Source organism: Eretmochelys imbricata, chromosome 28, assembly GCF_965152235.1.
Source record: "Eretmochelys imbricata isolate rEreImb1 chromosome 28, rEreImb1.hap1, whole genome shotgun sequence".
Taxonomy (NCBI): domain Eukaryota; kingdom Metazoa; phylum Chordata; order Testudines; family Cheloniidae; genus Eretmochelys; species Eretmochelys imbricata.
The window spans coordinates 2742521-2753960 of NC_135599.1; the positions used below are offsets into that span (position 1 = coordinate 2742521).

At 49.7% G+C, this 11440-nt stretch overlaps 1 non-coding gene across 1 annotated transcript; it reads left to right on the forward strand.

Moving 5' to 3' along the window:
- Positions 1–10974: 10974 nt before the first annotated feature.
- On the forward strand, positions 10975–11056 carry TRNAS-GCU (transfer RNA serine (anticodon GCU)). Its single transcript has one exon. It is a non-coding gene; the product is annotated as a tRNA-Ser (tRNA).
- The last annotated feature ends 384 nt before the right edge of the window (positions 11057–11440 follow it).

Genomic DNA, 11440 nt, shown 5'->3' on the forward strand with positions numbered 1-11440 from the left:
TACTTTTTCTAGCTCTCCAGCAAGGCGCTCCTACTTCTATCACTGGCCTGTCCCTGGGGTAACCCCGACCCCCTCAGGAGAGAGGGTTGTGATGTGAGCTGAGAAATCTAGAGGGTCTAGGCCAGTCACCTTTTGGAGCCTTGTGGCTTGGCCTCCTCTGCCCTTGGGTGTTGGCCTATGGAGGCTGGCTCTTCCAACTGCCCTCCTTTGCATGACTTGCCAAAGGAGGGAGTGAGGCAGGAATAGGGCAAAAGAGGAAAGTCATGCTGAGGAAGACAGGGCAGAAGCTAAGTGCCTCAGTGGGGTTAGCAGAGCATCACCGTTCGTTCTGCCAAAGCGAGGGGCGGCGCGGTTGGCTGCTGGGAGGTAGAATCCTGTGCCTGCCTCCTGGTTTCCCAGGGATGGCTACTTGCAGTCCAGGAGAAGAAGGACGGTTCTGGGTGAAAGGAATACAAGCAAAGCGGAGTCCGAGTTTGTGTGCGCCGGTGCTCTTTTCTGGCCAAGATGGGAGTGTGGTGATGGGCTTGAGAGGCTCCCTGCCACACATGGAGCAGCGAGAACCACTCCTCCTTTGTGGCCGACCAGGGGGCGTGATTGACGGCTTTGGAAGCGGGGGTTGGGCTGGCTGTGAGCAACTGGGATCCCTTCTGAGGGCCGAACCCATGGTAGTGTGGTTGGCTGCTGGGAGGTAGAATCCTGTGCCTGCCTCTTGGCATCCCAGGGATGGCTACTTGTAGCCCAGAAAAAGAAGCAGGGTTCCAGGTGGAAAGAAAAGAAGCAATGGTTAAGCCGAGTGGGATCCTTTCTCTTCAAGACAGTGTGCTGTGGTGGGCCTGGGAATTGCCTGTGAGCAGTGGGTGGACATGTTCCAGTGAGAACCGCTGCTCCTTTCTGGCCTTCACTGCTGTGCCAGTATACAGGGTGAATAAGCGCGAAGTTTCTTGAGCAGACGGTGTCGTTTCTTCTGGTAATCCTCAGTGGGATCAGAGGATAATGGCTTGTAGAATGTGGAGTTAGAGAGCTGCCTAGCAGCCTCTTGTTCATATTCCAACTTAGTCATGATGACGACAGCACATCCTTTGTTAGCCTTTTTTATTATGATGTCAGAGTTGTTCCAGAGGCTGTTGATTTCTATTGTGTGTACACAGGAAGGTTTGAATGTTTAACAGGTACGTTTGGTAAAGCTTAGCTATTTTATGTTTGTAACAGGCTCTTGCCCACCTCCAGCAGAGTTTTCAATCACGTACTATGGCAACTTACCAAATGTCATGCAAACTAGTCCATTCCTCCCCATAGTCAATCTCTGACCAGAATGTTAGAATGAGGCAGAGAACTGGGAAAGTATCACAATAGGAATACATTAAGAAGTGGGATTAATCAAAGATGGGATGCAGACAGAGCCTGTTCTATAGCTGGTGAAGTGACAGGGACACACTCCCACTCGTGCTGGTTCTGAAATAAGAAGAGAAGCAGGTCAAAGAGAATGAGCTCATGTGGGAGCTCTAGGCAGCTGCCCTGTCAGTGCATCATACACCTGGGAGGTGTTACACAAAACACAGCACTTCCCCTCTGGAAGAGAAACCCTTCCCCCCACTGCCACCACTTCATGATACTATCCATGGGGCTGTTTGTTCTGCAGGACTTTGATCTCTCTGGGTGGTCCATGGTGATTCATAAAAGAGCCATTCGGGGAGCAGGAGTCATCCCAATAGAAATCTCTTCACTTCTTTCTCAGTGCACCTTCTTAGCCCTGGATTTGGGTGCTTTGAAGTTGGCTCTCCAGTCTTGATTTTAGGTGGGATCTTGACCACCTTTTGGGGCTTGGCAGATTACACCTTTTGAGGGCTTTTCTCTGCCTTTTTAGTCCTCCCTGCAGTCACCGTATTCTGATGATTGTTCCTAGACATGGGCATGGTGGCCTTCCTGGGGATCTTGGCAGCTTTAGCCAGCTTCTTGGTGGCTATATTCCACTCAGAGCCACTGTCTTCTTCTCATGCCATGTCCTTTTCCTAGCTGCTGGTTGAATGTGAAGCAGGCAAGGTGCTGGTGACTTTAGCCTGCACCAAGTTGCCTTTGCTCATCAGAATCCTGAACCCCAACTGGATGCGCTTTATCTTCTTCTGCACAGCATAGCTGTTAGGGGATTTATTCCTTCCCCCACTTCCTTCCCTGGTCCTTCTCGCATGAACAGAGAGCAACAATACCCAAAGTCCAAAGGTGCAAACAATTCGATGTTTATTGGGGTGAACTTCCAGCAAGCAGGATTCCAGTTTCCTTCCTTAGTGTCCCCCTTCCCAGCTCTGACACCACCGAGCCTTACACCTGTGTCCCTGTTCCCATTTCCCCCTTTAGCTAAATATGATTCCAATTTCCCCACCCGGGAGTTCTGCTTAGCTATACCTTAACCAAACATTTTCCTGAAATTTAACTAACCAATCCTAACATATTGTAACATGATTATGGAACCAATTGTATCCCACCACCTTAATTAGTTTACACCCAGCAAAATTAATTATACAGCAGACAGAAACAATCACAGAACTAGACAGAGATGATACAGACAAACAATAGGGAAATGGGGACTACAGTGATAGAACAAAGACAGAAATGAGGATTTCACATCCCAGCTATTGATAAGTCAGTTCTTGCCAGACAGGATGCTATCAAACTAAGTTTCCTTTTACATCTTTTAGGCACTTCCCTTTCTCTGGAGGGATAGGCATTATCAGGACAGGATTGTATTACTCTCAGCCCAATAGCACCTTATTTCAATGTGACTAGGTTGAAATGTGAGGAGGTGACCTTTCACTTCCCAGCTTATGGCTGCCTCTGCTGCTTAGCCAAAGGCCTTAGCCCTAAGCACAGGGGCCTCAGACTGTCACAGTTAAGAGAAGGCCCTTATACCGGCAGACAGTGATTTTGATTCTTTTATACCTCTAGAACTAGCCAAGTGATAAGAATACACCGAAATTCTTAGAGTACAGGCCTTTACAGACAGGCCTGAATATCTATATCCTAACAATAGCCCCTGGAGAACACGGATCTGGAAATGCTTATTCATACTATACCTTTGTTTAATTTATGAAAACATAAACTAGACACAGAAGACTGGAATGATTTCAGTTGATAGCCAGGTTTGCTATGTTTTTATGCATTTGCACAGTGAAACATCGAGGGTTTACATTCATTTCAAGAATCCTCATACAGTTGAATTCATGAACATAATGGAGAATGGAAATGAAAATGTTTTCCTTTTCTTTTTTAAAAAAAAGCGCTTATAAGAGGGCACTTGAATTTGAACCACAGACCACTTGATTTGCAGTCAAACACTGCACTACCACTGAGCTATACCCCCATAACAACAACGGGCTGGAAACATGATCTCCAGGACTTTCATAGAAGCATAGAATCATAGAATATCAGGGTTGGAAGGGACCTCAGGAGGTCATCTAGTCCAACCCCCTGCTCAAAGCAGGACCAATCCCCACTTTGAAGGACAGACCCTGCTTCAGCGAGCTCCTTTACTACTCCCAGACCACAGGTGGTTTTAATAACGGGGTTTGATTAAACTTCATAAATGTGGTAAACACCACAACTTGCACACCCAATGACATAGCTTCTCCCACTGACATTGCTCCCACCTCCTGGGGAAGTGAATTAACTACACTGACAGAAAACTCTCTCCCATGGTAAGGAAAAGTTAGCACATGTGACTCCATTTTGGTTTGGGGCCCACCATTGTCTAAAAGCAAGCACATCATGCACCACGAGGAGTGTTCCTTAGATACTGCATTCCTGTGAAAATTCTCCTCCTTGTCTCCAGCATGCCTTGACTCCCAGTATCTGTTCTTTGTCTGTCCCTAACTCCCTATCTCCTGGCCTTTGATGTGAGGCCTCCCATCCTGATAATAAAAGTTACTGATGCATGGCTTTAGGACCATGCTGTCTAATTAACATACTAGTTTAGCACGAGGAATGCACCAAGCAGGGATAGGTGGGAGATAAGAAAAGGGTTTGTTTATTGGCTAAGGTTTCCGATGCACGAGGGCAACATGCTTTGCTAAAAAGTATATAACCTTTGTACAATCTGTATTCGGGGTCCCCTCCAGGCACCACGCTCGAGCGTAATAAACTTGGTGTTTTTTGGGAACTCTGCAGTTGTGGACTCAGCCTAGATTCGAACTGTGTGTGTCCTATCAGGTGTAATTCGTAACACCCATCAGCACAGAGCAGTGGTTTTCAAACTGTGGGAGAAGATCCCAAGGTGGGTCGTGACCCTGTTTTAATGGGGTCACCAGGGCTGGCGTTAGAGTTGTTGGGGCTTGGGTCTGAAGCCAAAAGTCTGATTACCCACCACCCAGGGCTGAAGCCCTCAAGCTTTGCTTTTGCCCTCCCCCCAGTGGGGCAGGGCTTGGGCTTCAGCTTTAGCTCCCCCCGGCCAAATGTGGAGGGGCTTGGTGTTTGGTCCCCCTTCCCGGGGTTATGCAGTAAGTTTCTTTGGCAGCAGGGGGTTGCAGTGAAATGAAGTTTGAGAAACCCTGGCACAGAGCATCTTCATTACCGAGCTGCAGCAGTGTAGACTCAATGCTTGAAATGTAGACTTGTCCTTGGCCTGAGAGGAAGACTAGACTTGGCTCCCTGGTGCTCAGGCACTGAAGGTACAGCCATGAAGACACCACACACCAGCCTTCCCTAGTTGGCAAGAACCAAACCTCCGCAGAAAGACCCCCATGGTTTCCTAGTCCACCTCCCTAAGCACTCAGCCACAACCACTTAATACACGGGCTTTTCTACACTATGGTTCTGTTCTCATAGAAAGGTCATTTCCGATTGTTTGCTCAGACCAGCTTACCCAGCACACTCGCCGCTGTGCAGTTCTCTAAGTGTGGCCATGGCTGAACAGCGAGAATTTCTGCCCGTTTCCCTACTGGCTGGAGCATGGTTAGAGTGTGTTTGTGGTTAATGATTTTGCTGTAGATTGTTCATTCCCTGCTTTGACAATTCAGACAGTCCCTTTTCCTTTTGTATCTCCAATAGCAGGGGCGGGTTTTCTTTAGGTCACTGAGATTTTTTGGGGAGTTCTTTTCTTTCCTCAGCCTGGAGTAAACCTAGATTTTTATTCCATCATCATGTTTCATGGAATAACAGCAGCAGCATGAAGAAAGAGGAGAGGGAATATCTCACTGTCAGGGCTGAAGGTGGCCACGTCCCCTCTGTCCAAAAGTTGCCATTGCAGGAGAGAAGGTTTCAATGCAATTGAATGCCCTCGCTCAGACTAGAGACACAGAAAGCTTTTGCTGTTCATGGATCTGTGCAAAGGAAATTGTGTCTCTGGGTGAAACTGAGGAGGGAAGTGAAATGGCCACGTGGTGACGCAATGCCCTATGGCATGACTGGAGTGGACTCACCTGGGATTGACATGACATTTCTTTCTGTCAAGTAGTGAGAAATGTGACATTAATTCAGATGCGGAATTGAGACTTCTTTCGTTCCTTGTAAAAACTTGAACTTGATTTCCCAGAAGGGAGACAGGGAAAGCCTGGAGCTGCCTTTAATCCCAGTCTGAAATACAAGGAAGAATTCTGGAAATGAAGGAATGTAAAAAAAATGGAGAGGAAAGAGAGAGAGAAAACACCTCTTTTCTCTTCTTCCCCCTCCCAGCAAGAATTGTTATCAATGGGGAAACTCCTCCCCAGGACCAGCCTTAGGGAAAATGGCACCCTGGGCAAAACTTGTACTTTGGCACACCCATTGCCCCAGGCCCCTGTGGGCTCCCCACTCCCCCTTTGCCCCTAGTTCCTGCACTCCCAACCCTTGCACCTCCTTCACCCCAACCCCTGCCCCCTCCTGTGCCCTAACCACTACACTGTGTCCCCTTTGCCCTTAACTCCCATATTCCCCTCCTGCACCCCCTTCACCACTAATTTCTGTACCCCTCCTGCACCCATGTGGGGAAACTGACCTGTGTGCATAGAGCAGCTGGCATTGCTGCCTTCTTCTCTCTGGAATGCTGCTCTTCCGGGCACCCCTAGGGGCTGCGGGGCTTGAGGGGGGTGAGGAGTGACTTCAGAGCTCCCTGCATCCAGGTCACTTTCCTCCCCTGGGCTGTATAAGGGGAGGGCAGAGAGAAGCAGCTTCTGATGCTCGCCTCTGAGCACAGCCCAGGTGGGGAAAGTGACCAGGATGCATGGAACACTTCGTGTTGCTCCTCGCTCCCCCGCAACCCTCTATGGGGCTATGGAGGAACACTGTGGGAGGGGTTGAGCCGGGAAGAAGCAGGGAGAAATCTGGGAGCCCCCCCCAGGAAGCAGTTTCTGACACTCCACTGGCAGTGTGCACCTTTGCACTGCTGCATGGTGCCCCTTTGATGACCGGGTGCCCTGGGTGCCTGCTCGGGTGGCCCACCCCGAAGGCCAGCACAAACAGCAAAGGACACAGAGACACTGGTCACACACTGAGCAGTGGTAGCCTGGGTGGTATGTAATGCAGGCTCGGGGAAGCTAAGCCTTCCCAAAGTTGTGGGGCCCATGATTAGGGCACCTGGCCAAATTAGGCCCCCTGGAAAAGTCACCCCTATGTCGGCCCCAGGGCTGGAGGTGCTCTCACCCCCTGCTATGGCCGGGGGCCTGCAGCAGGGGCACAGAGTTTCTCTGGTCTCAGGGACACGGGGGGGTTAAGGAGCGAGCAGGGTGGGGCAGTGGGGGAAGGGGTAAAACAGAAATGACGTAGTTGATGGGGCCATGGGTGGAAGGCGTGAAGAGGGTGGGGCTGCAGGCAGAAGGGGGGGCAGGGCCATGGTTCCAGTGCCGGGGTCCCTGCACTTCTTCTCCCTTTCCCTGGGCTTTGGCATCACTAGTCCCTGCTTAGCGAGTTGGGTCAGTGGTCCCCAAAATGTGGGGTATGCCTCCAAGGGAGGCACAGAGGAATGTTCATGGGGGCACCTCAGGGCCTGAGCCAGCCCCCATGGAGGGCAGGGAGGGAGCACCACTCAGCTCCACTCTGCCCCTGCTCTTCATATTCGGGATGTCACGGAGAGACTGCCGAGACTCATCAAGCCCTCAGATTGCTACCCCTTCCTGCTTCTCCACGTGGGCACAAATGATACTGCCAAGGATGACCTTGAGTGGATCACTGCGGACTACGTGGCTCTGGGAAGAAGGATAAAGGAGTTTGAGGCGCAAGTGGTCTTCTCGTCCATCCTCCCTGTGGAAGGAAAAGGCCGGGGTAGGGATCATCAAATTGTGGAAGTCAACGAATGTCTACGCAGGTAGTGTCGGAGAGAAGGCTTTGGATTCTTTGACCATGGGATGGTGTTCCATGAAGGAGGAGTGCTGGGCAGAGACGGGCTCCACCTTACGAGCAGAGGGAAGAGCATCTTCACGAGCAGGCTGGCTAACCTAGTGAGGAGGGCTTTAAACTAGGTTCACCGGGGGAAGGAGACCAAAGCCCTGAGGTAAGTGGGGAAGCGGGATACCGGGAGGAAGCACGAGCAGGAGCGTGTGAGAGGGGAGGGCTCCTACCTCATACTGAGAATGAGGGGCGATCAGCAGGTTATCTCAAGTGCCTATACACAAATGCACAAAGCCTTGGAAACAAGCAGGGAGAACTGGAGGTCCTGGTGATGTCAAGGAATTATGACATGATTGGGATAACAGAGACTTGGTGGGATAACTCACATGACTGGAGTACTGTCATGGATGGATATAAGCTGTTCAGGAAGGACAGGCAGGGCAGAAAAGCTGGAGGAGTAGCACTGTATGTAAGGGAGCAGTATGGCTGCTCAGAGCTCCGGTACGAAACTGCAGAAAAACCTGAGTGTCTCTGGATTAAGTTTAGAAGTGTGAGCAACAAGGGTGATGTTGTGGTGGGAGTCTGCTATAGACCACCGGACCAGGGGGATGAGGTGGACGAGGCTTTCTTCCGGCAGCTCGCAGAATCTACTAGATCACACGCCCTGGTTCTCATGGGAGACTTTTATCATCCTGATATCTGCTGGGAGCGCACTACAGCGGTGCATAGACAATCCAGGAAGTTTTTGGAAAGCGTAGGGGACAATTTACTAGTGCAAGTGCTGGAGGAGCCAACTACAGGGGGAGCTTTTCTTGACCTGCTGCTCACAAACTGGGAAGAATTAGTGGGGGAAGCAAAAGTGGATGGGAACCTGGGAGGCACTGACCATGAGTTTGTCGAGTTCAGGATCTTGACACAGGGAAGAAAGGTAAGCAGCAGAATATGGACACTGGACTTTAGGAAAGGAGACTTCGACTCCCTCAGGGAACTGATGGGCAGGATCCCCTGGGGGAATAACATGAGGGGGAAAGGAGTCCAGGAGAGCTGGCTTTATTTCAAGGAATCCCTATTGAGGTTACAGGGACAAACCATCCCGATGTGTTGAAAGAATAGTAAATATGGCAGGCGATCAGCTTGGCTTAATGGTGAAATCCTTGGGGATCTTAAACATAAAAAAGAAGCTTACAAGAAGTGGACAATTGGACAGATGACCAGGGAAGAGTATAAAAATAGTCCTCGGGCATGTAGGAATGAAATCAGGAGGGCCAAATCACATCTGGAGCTGCAGCTAGAAAGAGATGTTAAGAGTAACAAGAAGGGTTTCTTCAGGTATGTTGGTAACAAGAAGAAAGCCAAGGAAAGTGTGGGCCCCTTAATGAATGAGGGAGGCAACCTAGTGACAGAGGATGTGGAAAAAACTAATGTACTCAATGCTTTCTTTGCCTCTGTCTTCACGAACAAGGTCAGCTCCCAGACTGCTGCGCTGGGCAACATAGCATGGGGAGTAGGTGGGCAGCCCTCTATGGAGAAAGAGGTGGTTAGGGACTATTTAGAAAAGCTGTACATGCACAAGTCCATGGGGCCGGATGCATTGCATCCGAGAGTGCTAAAGGAATTGGCAGCTGTGATTGCAGAGCCATTGGCCATGATCTTTGAAAACTCGTGGCGAACAGGGGAAGTCCCGGATGACTGGAAAAAGGCTAATATAGTGCCAATCTTTAAAAAAGGGAAGAAGGAGGATCCTGGGAACTACAGGCCAGTCAGCCTCACTTCAGTCCCTGGAAAAATCATGGAGCAGGTCCTCAAGGAATCTATCCTGAAGCACTTACACGAGAGGAAAGTGATCAGGAACAGTCAGCATGGATTCACCAAGGGAAGGTCATGCCTGACTAATCTAATCGCCTTCTATGATGAGATTACTGGTTCTTTGGATGAAGGGAAAGCAGTGGATGTATTGTTTCTTGACTTTAGCCAATCTTTTGACACGGTCTCCCACAGTATTCTTGTCAGCAAGTGAAAGAAGTATGGGTTGGATGAATGCACTATAAGCTAGGTAGAAAGTTGGCTAGATTGTCGGGCTCAACGGGTAGTGATCAATGGCTCCATGTCTAGTTGGCAGCCGGTATCAAGTGGAGGGCCCCCAAGGGTCAGTCCTGGGGCCGGTTTTATTCAATATCTTCATAAACGATCTGGAGGATGGTGTGGATTGCACTCTCAGCAAATTTGCGGATGATACTAAACTGGGAGGAGTGGTAGATACGCTGGAGGGGAGGGATAGGATACAGAGCGACCTAGACAAATTGGAGGATTGGGCCAAAAGAAATCTGATGAGGTTCAATCAGGATAAGTGCAGGGTCCTGCACTTAGGATGGAAGAACCCAATGCACCGCTACAGACTAGGAACGGAATGGATAGGCAGCAGTTCTGCGGAAAAGGACCTAGGGGTGACTGTGGATGAGAAGCTGGATATGAGTCAACAGTGTGCCCTTGTTGCCAAGAAGACCAATGGCATTTTGGGATGTATAAGTAGGGGCATAGCCAGCAGATCGAGGGACGTGATTGTTCCCCTCTATTCGACAGTGGTGAGGCCTCCTCTGGACTACTGTGTCCAGTTTTGGGCCCCACACTACAAGAAGGATGTGGATAAATTGAACAGAGTCCAGCGAAGGGCAACAAAAATGACTAGGGGTCTGGAACGCATGACTTATGAGGAGAGGCTGAGGGAACTGGGATTGTTTAGTCTGCAGAAGAGAAGAATGAGAGGGGATTTGATAGCTGCTTTCAACTACCTGAGAGGTGGTTCCAAAGAGGATGGTTCTAGACTATTCTCTGTGGTAGAAGAGGACAGGACAAGGAGTAATGGTGTCAAGTTGCAGTGGGGGAGGTTTAGGTTGGATATTAGGAAAAACTTTTTCACTAGGAGGGTGGTGAAACACTGGAAAGTGTTACCTAGGGAGGTGGTAGAACCTCCTTCCTTAGAAGTTTTTAAGGTCAGGCTTGACAAAGCCCTGGCTGGTATGATTTAATTGGGGATTGGTCCTGCTTTGAGCAGGGGGGTGGACTAGATGACCTCCTGAGGTCCCTTCCAACCCTAATATTCTATGATTCTATTCCCCAACCCCACCCTCAGCCTGGGCCCCTGGCTTCTGGCCCAGCCTCATCCCCTTTACCACCGTCCGCACCCCTCTTCCCAGGAAACAAGAGCCTCACTCCCAGCCGTGGTTCTCGACTGCAGCTTCCGAGGGGCCGCAGACACGGATAAAAGGGCACAAGTTTGGGGACAACTGGTTTAGGTGAAGTCCTCAATCACTTCTATGCAGTCCAGTAAAAAGTATTCCCTCACCCACCTAGCCCCTCCATCAGGATGGACTAGGTATGTTCTGCTGCCCTTCACTCATACAGGAAGGATAACATTTCATTTCACTGAATGCTAAAGTGATTTGTAACCTGACACCAGCCAAAATGGGTCATTCTGGCAAAGTGGCTCCATCACGCTGCGTAGGTAGGCAGAGTAGGCGTGTCTATCCAAACGGTCTGTTCCTGAAGTCTTTCCTCCCAGCTCCTCACGAGATGTGAGGGGGGAGCTCATTCAGACCCTGCTTACGCTTTGTATTTAAAAACTCCTTATTGGCCCTATCTCTGCTGGCCTTAGATTTCTCCTCATGTCCTTTCCCTGACAGCTTGGATGAGGTGGCCGAGTGGTTAAGGGGATGGACTGCTAATCCATTGTGCTCTGCACGCATGGGTTCGAATCCCATCCTCATCGAAGGCGTTCAGTCTTCTCTCTTCCTTTACAAACAACCATATCCCCCTTTGGTACAATGACAGACCAAACCATGGTGCTTCCTGCAAACAAAAACCTTCTTAGGAACTCAGATCCCCCGCTTTAAATGAAATGTGGTGCTGAAAGAATTGTCTAGCTCACTATAACTTATCTCAAAAGGTAATATCCTCATAATCTCCCCCAAACACCCTGGGACCTCCCCAAATTATTAAAATGCCCCCGTCCACAGCAAGGCCACGACAGTGACCCACAGCTAGAGTGTCCAGGCCAAGCTGTTCTGAAGGAGGCAACTCAAACATTTTCTCTCTGCCTCCCTTGGCAAGGTCTGACTGGGAAAACAAAATCTCCCAAATTGAAAATTTTCTT